Source organism: Octopus bimaculoides, chromosome 1 (genome assembly GCF_001194135.2).
Source record: "Octopus bimaculoides isolate UCB-OBI-ISO-001 chromosome 1, ASM119413v2, whole genome shotgun sequence".
Taxonomy (NCBI): Eukaryota; Metazoa; Mollusca; class Cephalopoda; order Octopoda; family Octopodidae; genus Octopus; species Octopus bimaculoides.
The window spans coordinates 74,503,344-74,513,763 of record NC_068981.1 but is presented as its reverse complement, the minus strand read 5'-3'; the positions used below and the strand labels follow the sequence as shown (position 1 = coordinate 74,513,763).

General features: G+C 34.5%; 1 protein-coding gene across 1 annotated transcript in view; it reads right to left on the bottom strand.

Annotated features, from left to right (window-relative positions):
- Positions 1–10,420, bottom strand: part of LOC106882600 (laminin subunit gamma-1) — a 193,927-nt gene that overhangs the window by 182,041 nt on the left and 1,466 nt on the right. The gene's annotated exons all lie outside the window — the stretch shown is intronic.

Here is a 10,420-nt window from a genome sequence, read left to right as displayed (position 1 = left end):
TTTTTTGACAAGGAAATAATACTTTTATCACCGCCAGAATCGTTTGAGAATCGTTTGTTTACGTAGTCAGCACTTACTGTATTCGGCTGAATGGACGTCAGTCATTGGTTGAAATTACAGAAATACGACAACTTTAACATGAAATAAGTTGCAATATAATAATTTTTCTTAAGAAGACTAAGAGAAAAAGATGTTTTATATGACACATTCTACCAGTGTCCCAAGTTTCAAAGTGTTTCGTTAAGAAAATACTGGCGCCGCCGTTTTGAACTAGATCCGATTTAAGAACAGAAATGTCTTTTCTAAGGAACGTAATAGTGCACACTAACAAACCAGTGACAATACGTCTGCGCTTAGTGTTGAGTAGTGTTAAAGAGTGCATGAACATCAGAAAAATAAACTATACACTACAGCAACAACTTCCAAGTTCATTCTTTCGTCAGAAAAATCACTGGCATCATTTTCCGGAGACCATATTTCTGCGCGCAGTTTTGTTCTAATTGCAGACTTCGGAGCACACGGCTGCGCGCATACAATGATTTCTAGTATTAATAAGAGGGAAGATTTATTTTAATAATAATTATAGTTCTTTTAATAGAAACGGTTTCTTTTTAGTAATAATAATAATGATGATGACGATTTCTTATAATTTATGTTTTTAATATTGTCACTTATAACATAAACAAATGTACAAGTAAAGGTTGTAAGCGATGGTAGGGAGAGAATTAGAATTTGGAAACAGTAGCACCATCTTTGTGACTCCCCTACATCCACTTTTTAAGTTGGGGAATGAGGGTGTGATTGTCTGGTGGGAATTGAAGAATAAAGAAAAGGGAGTTGATGACTAGACAGACTTAAGTGTCAACAAAAAAGGGCGACTTAAAAAAAAGTGTGTGAAGGGGAAAGATAATGGCGGTTAAAAATGGGCACACATATATATATGCAGCGTATGTGTGTGCTCCAAAGAGGTTGGTAATTTAAAACTAAAGATAGAAATAGGATATGGATATAATCGTCTAAAAATGAAAAAATATACAAATAAGAAAGTTTTCCCCTGTTACCCCCACACTAAGTAAACAACGAAGACAAGTGGATATCACATTAAAGCGGGAGTGCAAGTTTTGCAAATAAAAATATGGTAACTGGAAGAATTTTGCTCGGTGGGAAGATGCATTTCTCAATGGGGAGTTAGGGTTTTTTTCTCTATGGTGTTTTGTTAGGGTTTAATTTTATGTAAAGATTTTTTTTAAATAAATAATTTTATAGTTTTAGTAGTAACACTGTAAGTGAAATAATTTAAAGAGAAATATACAATTATATCCACGGAGTCTTCCCCTACACATACGCTTTTTAAAATCGTGGTTGAGGTGAAGGAAAAAGAAAGGGATAACTTTAAATAATATTACAGGCAAAACACTTCCTAAACTAAAAGTGTATTAATAAATGAAAGGAAGCAGGTTTTTATGCTGCACTGATGAATCTTACTAGAAGGCTTTTAACATTATTTCTCTCTATTCTTACTAATAAAGGAAATACCACGAAAGAGAGAATAAAGGATATAACTTATAAATGATAATCTTAGCATTCAGAATGGATCTATTCCATCTGAATATTTTCAAATATCCATTTAACAGCCATCAACCCGCCAGTTATGTTTGCCCGTTTTCTATACCAGATTAGTGCTGGTAATATCTGGTGCCAATCCTAGAGAAATTTTGTTTAAGATTTTCAGATATTCATTTCCCAAAACTTGTGTTGTGCTCTTTTGAAAAACTTGACTCGTTCCAATAGTTGGAGCAGACACACGTTGCAGAATAAATATACGAACTTACAGTTACATGTTGTATATGGATAACCCTGTGTGTAATAATAATTCCATTAAACACAAATATATTGAGAATTTTTAATCGAGTCATTTCGTTTAAATCAGGGGTTTTCAAACTGTGGCCTGCGGACCACAGGGGGTCCGCAAGGACAAGACAGGGGGTCCGTGGACAGCAAATACTTTTTATGGGCAATTTGATTTTATATATGTTTTTTAATCGAAATCTTTTAATTGACAATAAACCTATTTGTTATAAATTTCATAAGCGTTTATAAGGGGGTCCCTAAGGTAAAGCCTGAAATATAAAGGGGTCCGCAAGTCAAAAAGTTTGAATGATTAAGCTGTTTTAAATTGATGTAGTTTTCGCGAAGAAACCGACTTCCGCCACAATTTAAGAAGTTCAAGTTGATTCTAAGAAATACAAATTCTTAGAAACGAAAAAATACCGTTTTAAGAAATATAGGTTTATTCTTTGATATAAAAATTCTTAGAAAAACCCATGTTCAGGTTTCCTTCTTGATTCTAAAAATTAAGTTAATGTTTCGTTTTATTTTTGCTTTATCAAGCTTGCTACTTTTAAAAAAATTAGAACTCATTAAGACATACATATTTCTATGCTAGCGTAAAACTTTAAAAAAGAAATTAATGATAAAATAAGGATCAAAGTGATACTTCTTCACTAAACCGTTTTCCTTTACGAACAAAATGGGAATACGGCGCTTTCAACAATGAAAGAACAAGTTACACAAACAGTCTTGAGTAGTCTCTGATATGAAATATGACGGATTGGTCACGACCATATATGTCTGCTCGATCAACGTTATAATTTCATCAAAAATTAGTAAAATTTGTACAGGAATTATTTTTGTTCTTCTAACTTTTAATGTAATAATCTAAGTTCATCTCGCTTGGGTTTCATAGTTAAAACTATCTGGATTAGTTTTCGAAATCTTTGATCTGATAGTTTATCTATTGACGCACCTCAAGTTTCTTAACTAAAATAAACGAAGAACGTAGTGATTTAAGTACGTATTGGAATAAGCAATAATTGGTTAGGTGTACCCCCACCAGAAGCTAGTGGAGTACTTATAACTTCCTGAAATATGCACATTTAGTGAAATTTTGCAGAGATACATTTTGGATAATACTAAAGAAAAAAAAAAGGGGGGTCGGAGCATTCTCTCCCATTCCTCCACAAGCATTATTTCCTCCATAACTCTCTTTAAAATGCATTGATGCTTAGTAGAGGAATAAGAAAGAGAGTGAAAATATGGAAGCTGGTGACAACCAAAGTTGGAGAAGGAAATTGACCCGAACCTCCTTCAACAATTGTAATCTACATTCTAACGTAAATGTGCAAAATTTCATTTAGAAATATCCGTTTATCTTAGAGTTGTGGAAATGAGTACGAAACTGCAGAATGTTTTTTTTTAATGTTTTTTTCATTGTTGTATTGATGGTATTTCAAGATTCATTTTGTTTTCGACTTGTTTATCGATTAATGGACCTATCATAAACAATTGTTAAATGTCTTAATATCCTAAATCCAAATAAGAGCGAATATAATTTAGGGTACATCCAAGATTAACGTCAATTTGAAACAGCTCTTTGCTTGATTATTTATTGGTGCCTTTACCTAACTTTCGAATCCTCTAGTTTTACTAGAATATAACGATTTCTGTAAGAACGCTTTGCCTACCACAGAAGTCGCCGGTGACTCTTAGTGTTATATACTTAATATGGCGCTAAATGAGCTTGATAGGCAAAGTGTTTAAACTAATCATAATCGACAGACCTAATATTGCACGTTACAGCTTCAAATAAAATCAGTTGTTTGACCTTTCAAAATGTACAATCAATCCTACTGTCTTTCACAAGTCCTTATAAAGAAAACTGGGCAGAGATGGGACCTGAAACTGGATCTCAGGCTTGCTTCGCTGACTGCTCGTGATTTTCTTTTCTTTTTTTTTCTCTCTCTCGCTAATTTTAATTCAAGCTTTGTTGTGTCTTAATACAAGCTACATTCTCTAAAATCCTAAGATGATCTGATAATGGTCTTCCTTTAAAGCATTTTAAAGAAGTCTTTTATTCTCACGCTTTTACCAACATGCTGCCACCTACATATCCGGAAGGAGGCTAATACTTACAAGTGATAGATGAATCATGGAGTGGGTGAAACTTTGAGATGCATTACGACAGGACATATTTATTTCTCAATGGATACTGTTGACGATAAACGAATTAATAAACATGGGGCGAATTTCTTCTGTTAAAGAGACCTAGCTAGTCCTTCACAAGTAATCTGTCAGTAAACAAACTATCACACACAGACTTGTCAACTTAGTAATAAACTGGGTTTTAGTTACTAAAATTTAACTACGTATGGAACTTTCTCTTTATATATAATACTGGTGTGTGTGTGTATTCTTATATTTTAAATATAGAATTCGTGCTCTGCATTTTCAACTTAACTTCTATTCCACCACTTGTCTGGATTATTCAAACTTTATTTTGTTTTGATTCTCCCCAACACACCAGCTGTTTTTATGGTATCACACTGAACTTTTTATTTCAATGGATCAGACATACAGTTTTATACTTCTACTGCAGAGATGAATTAGCTTCGTTGCCGTAAGAAATAATAACAGCGCTTTCGTTTTAACCTTTTGCTTGTCCAAAACATTTTCATAAGATTATCCTATACAGCAATGCTTTGTTTTCAGACTTCTAGTTCGCCCCTTGTTTCATAGGTTCATGTAAGTCCCAAGTTACTTTGGAGATTGAAAAAATTGAGAATATGTATCATATTTGATGCTTGTCCTATGTACAAAATGCAACTAAACGAGGGAAATTTTGAGCTGATGCATTTGGGGAAAAAAACTGAAACAACCATACTCTCTTCCTTTAGGGAAACCTTTCACAGCATCTAATAATATCAGAGACCTAGGAGTAATTGTTGATGACAATCTCAGTTGGAGTGCCCACATCAACAATAAGGTCGATATAGCTCGTAGGATGAGCCCCTGGATCTTAAGAACCTTCCGGTCCAGAGGACAAGGTGTCATCATTCCATTTTCTCCTCGTTTGTATGGCCACACCTCCAATACTGTTCCCCCTACTGGTCTCCCCATACAAAACATTTCGAAAATTGAATCACCCCAGAGAGCATTCACTACACGAATTAAGGGCATGACTGATCTCGACTACCGGGACTGCCTTAAAGCATTGAAACTCTACTCTCACCAGTGCCTCCGCGAGTGATACATCATTTGCAAGATGTGGAGAATATACTGCCAGAATTGCCCAAACAACCTCAACATTAGCTTCAAAATTCATCCAAGGCTGGGACCACGGGCCATACGCCAGCTACTCAATTCAGGATGAGAACACATAAATACACTGCAACACAATTTATTTTCTTCAACAGGCCCTGCCCTATTTAACATTGTCCCAAAACAGATCAAAGAGGAAAAAGATCCCATCACCTTTAAACAGAATCTGGACAAATTTCTTGAAGGAATAAACCACCTATACCTGAATACAACCCACTCAACAAGAACTCCCTACTCGAATGGACCATGATACCACAAAACTTGACTTAAAAAGGATTTAGATAATCCTATCAGGTGGTGCTATTAAGTTAGACATGTCCTGGACCGATCTTTGGTCGAAACATATCTAAGGTTTATTACGTTATGATACACAGGACAGGCAAAGAGTTTAACTGATGTAAGAGTAAAAGCAAAATATAAATAAATGAATAACCTGTAATACAGACTTCAAAATTTATTTTTACGAAATGTTGCACTTAATTTATTGTGATATCGCCCCCAGCAATGTTCCGAAACACGGTTGATAATCTTTCGGAGAATATGAGAAGTCCGAAAGATTGCCACAAGGTTTCTAAAAGAGCTAAAGAACATTACTGTGAACGGAAAATGTGAAGTTCATTCCATTTCATGAGTATTAGTTATACTACATAAGTGGTCTTTAACTAGCTTTGGCGGTTCTGTATTGTGATACACATTCCTTTCCCAACAGCAACTTAAAAAAAAATATGGGGTTGGTCCAAGAAACAAATTTCAAAACCCACTCCTAAAATATATATATAGTTTAAGATTTTTAAAGCATCCAAATGGTAGGAAAATGATTTTGTTTCGTTTTGCTATTTTTTTTCTAACAAGATTAATGCCGGTTCGGTAATGCCTAAGTTTTACATAAAAAATGTATAAAAATGTACCATAAGTATTTTACATAAATGAATGATAAAACTGTTAGAGTTTTCAATATTAAAGCCGTGACCAAGTCAGCCTTGTACTAACATTTGAAATCAAAATTAAGATTGTTACTTCAAAAATAAAATTGTCAGCAACATTTCATCCGTCTTTACGTTCCAAGTTCAAATTCCACCAACATAGACTTTGCCTTTTGAGGTCGATAAAATAAGTACCAGTTAATTAGTGCGGGAAGAGGTGTGTTCATATAACCGACTAGCCCCTTCCCAAAACTTCAGGCAGAAAATATAATTATGAATTTTAAGACTACAATAATAAAATTAAATTGTTAATAAGAAGAGGAGGAGAAACCGAATATAAAAAAAAAGTTCCTTAAAACTAAAAACCAACGAGAGAACGTCTACATGCGCTAGGCCTCCTAAAACTAACCAAATCTCTCAAAATGTGCGTACATTATTGTCATCTTTCTGTTTAAAAAACTGAAAAGGATACACTAGATAATGTAGACCTAGATATACTAAGTAAAAAAGAAAAATAATAAAATAACAAGATAGTCGACTCTGGAGCGCTTTTGAATCACATTGATCTGTTTAATCAGGGTTGTCCAGACAGAAACTAAACAACCACCAGCAAAGTAACTTTAGTGACTTAGCAGTTTCAGAGCAGCATGAGTGAGTGAGAGACAGACTAGAAGTGTGGGAAAAAAAAAGTTATGTGAATCGATTGACAGAAGAAACAGAACACTCGAGTCCTTAATTAACTAGTGTATAAGACATACATGTAGGTTAATAGCGGTGGTTGTATTAGCTTACAAGTCGGCTCTGATCGAGCAGACTTAAAGCGTTCCAGTCGTGAACATCACACCTATTTTTTTCTCGAGATATTGCGTGTCGTATGCGTGTGTGTTGTTAGGTTTAGTAACAACGTCGGGGCAGGCATCCTTTGATATGATATGGTTATAGTTTGATTAAAGGGGAGAGAGAAAGAAGAAAAAAATTAAATGTGTGGGCGGAGTATCGAAAAAGGGGAGGACGAGGAAGATGGGCAGCGGTAGCAAGCAGCAACAAGTACTTTGACTATATGAAAGCAATAGAAAGACAAAAAGCAAAATAGGGGAAAATAAAGACGGGAATTTACTTGCTGTGACTTATAGCAAAAAGTCTTTAACAGTGACGATAAATGTTACCTTTTCGCAAGAATTAAACATATGAAAAAAATATCAGTCGAAGAGTTCCTATATTTCGAAACTAAGATTAAATTCGCACGCACACAGCTTTTAACATACAACTACATATTGAACATGTATGCGTGTGTGCATATACTACATTCATTCATTTATTTTAACTGTAGACACAGGCCAGCAGACCTATGATCAAATGAAAGACTTTCCAACCGTGACATAACCTTGTTTTTTGGGGGGTTTTTTAAGTGTATCTGGGACTGTATTACCATTATTCAGTGCGTTCTTTCTGAGATTTTCTTAAAGACGGTGGAGGTATAAAGTAGAGATTCGGCTGCTATTTCTAGCAGTTGAATGACCATATAAACAATTCTTCGTCGATTCGATTCAAATGCATTCGGGAGGAGAAAAATTGTAGCTTTTTAGTTAGAATTTTTTTCCCTCCCGAATACTTTTTATTGAATGCCATGTTATTGTTTTCACCCACACGTTCTCTTATAACAAATGAAGAGGGGGGGGTGAAAAAGAGGGTGAGTGATATCGTCTACTAATAACGAGAGGTCGTCAGTGGTTTAGGTCAGATATTTCAGGGGGTTTTGAAATAGTTATAGAGCGAAGTCTCAAAGCACAGGAAGAAACCTATGGAAAAGGAATGGTGTACAGAAGGAGCGAGGTACCGTAATGTAAAGAGTAAACAAATTGAACTTTTGGAAAAAAATTTAGAATCGTAATTTTCGTTGAAAGAAACAAAGGAATAAGGGAAAATGAAAGAAACAAAAACTATCCTTTTCCTTTCTTATGATGTATGGAACTTTGTGAGACAACTACTTCAAAAAAACCTCTGTTGATTCTTGTTACAGAAGGAAGTGTAAATAGTTGAATCTATCTCCGATCTTAGTACTAATCAAGATACTTTGGCGAATTCAGGGAATCCACATGGATAAGAAATGGGACATGGGAGAAAACATGTAAAAAAAAAATTGAAATTTTTTGGAAAATAAATCTTTCACTATCCTAATTATTGTTGCATGAAATACAGGATTACAAACAAAAAGAAAGAAGGAGAGAAAGAGAGAGAGAAAATCTCAATTTTTTTTTCTCTTTTTCTTCCTCCATGAGCTAGCTATTCCGAAAAAGCCGATATTTTATTTTACCTCCGATTTGGATCAGATTTCAATTACACACACACACACACACACACACACACAAAAGGATAAATAATTGCACTATAAGGCGGTGGTGGAGACTTCATTTTAAATTCGTCACGTACATCTTAGTGGAAATTTGCCTACATGATACCTCGGGAACTTCATTCACAAAAAAAAAGTTCACTTCAGTGTTAGAGATAGAATTAGTTAAATCAACATCTGTGAATAGCTTCTTTCTTTGTCAAAACAGAAACTGATCATGATGATAGAATACTCCGGGTTCAATTTTACTGCTGCTAGATAGATTAACGAACTGAGCAAGAAAACAGCATTTGGACGAAGTAGTGTTAGCTACAGGATAAAAAAAAATTATTACTCGCTGGTTCGATATCCTGTATCAACACGACTAGGTGTGACTATTAACACCTAATACATACGCTATATAAATATTTTTGGCGAAGGTAAAGAATATGCACACCCTGTGTTTAGGGTTAGGGTTCATTCAGAGTTAGGATTGGGGTTAGAATTTTTGTTAAGTCGAGAACGGGTGGTGTGCGTATTCTTTACCTCTGCCGATATTTTTCATAAAATGCAATAAATATTTATTTATCCGATGCTCTAATGCTAGAGGCGACTACTTTGCCAAATCATGGTCAGCAGTATTAAGAAGTTGTGACGTCGATTCCTTCCCTTAAAGGACGTTAGCAGAGTAAATTAAACAACTCTAGGGAGAGCAGACACGTTAGCTTGGAACTTATCAGAGCAGAAAATCAACAAAAACAATAGTTAGCATGAAGTACTAAGGATTTTATCGCATTCATACCTTTCCTAGATAAGCAAGAAAGAAAGATATGAGACAAGCGCAAAATAGAAAATTTAAACATCAAAAGCAACAAAAAGAAAAAAAATTACGATTGCTTTTGACAATGTTACAAGATCTGAAGATTTACTAGTGAACGAGGTGAGAGGGTGATATTCACGCCTTGCTCAAGGCCATTATTTCATTCATTACCGGTGTGAATTGGAAGAAAATTGGCTTCCATGTGAATTGAAACCGAATGCTAGACTCAGCTGGTTAACAGCTTAACTATATTATCATCCAAACAAGCGAAAACTGTATGGACATGATCGGAAAAAAGAAAAAAAAATCACTATTCGTCTTCCACCTGTTTCTCTCCTGTCACATATACACAGAGGTATTTGTGTTATGTGAAATCAGAACAGTGATCAACGTGCACGTCAGTCTATGAAAAGTTTGCTGTTTATATGTTACTGGTTCGTTGAAATATTTCGTAAAAGTTGTCAGAGTGGAACGTTAACGCAGTTATCAAGAAAATATAAAGGGATATAATAAGATTATTGTAGTATATAAATTTTAAAAAATACAATAGCCAATTCAGAAATACACATCTACGAGGTTAAAGGTGAACGAAGTACTAGGGTTTATTATAGGAGTGTGGGGATGTCTGTAAAGTAATTGTATTTTGTAAATCGAGTTATCTCATGTTAACTAATCTGATGAGGACTGGGGAGTAGTACCTAACTATAAAACAAATTTATCAATCTATTGTAAAACGTAAGTTGAATTTTTAGAGTATTAATAAAGTTACAACTGCAATAATACTTCAAGGCACACGCAACAGACATTAAACACACACACACACGAAATGTCAACTTGTTACTAATAAAGTAACGTGAGAGAGATGTTTATAACGAAACATCTTAAATTTGGTGGAGTTTTGGGATAGCTTGCTCTACCTCTTAGGGGAAAGGAAACGGGCAAGGAAGTACTGGGTTGTTTTAAAAATAAATGCATTAAAAAAAAAGCAAAGAAATTTAATATTTCAATAGGAAATACCTTTGCACTATTAAATAAAATATGCTATAAAATGATTCAAGCACACATAGAAGAAATATCGATCTACAACTAATTCTTTTACATCAAGCAATTTTTCGTAAATCACAAAACCGCAAAGAAAGCAAGAAATATATGTATAATATAATATACGAAGTTGCCGCTTTTAGTACAAAA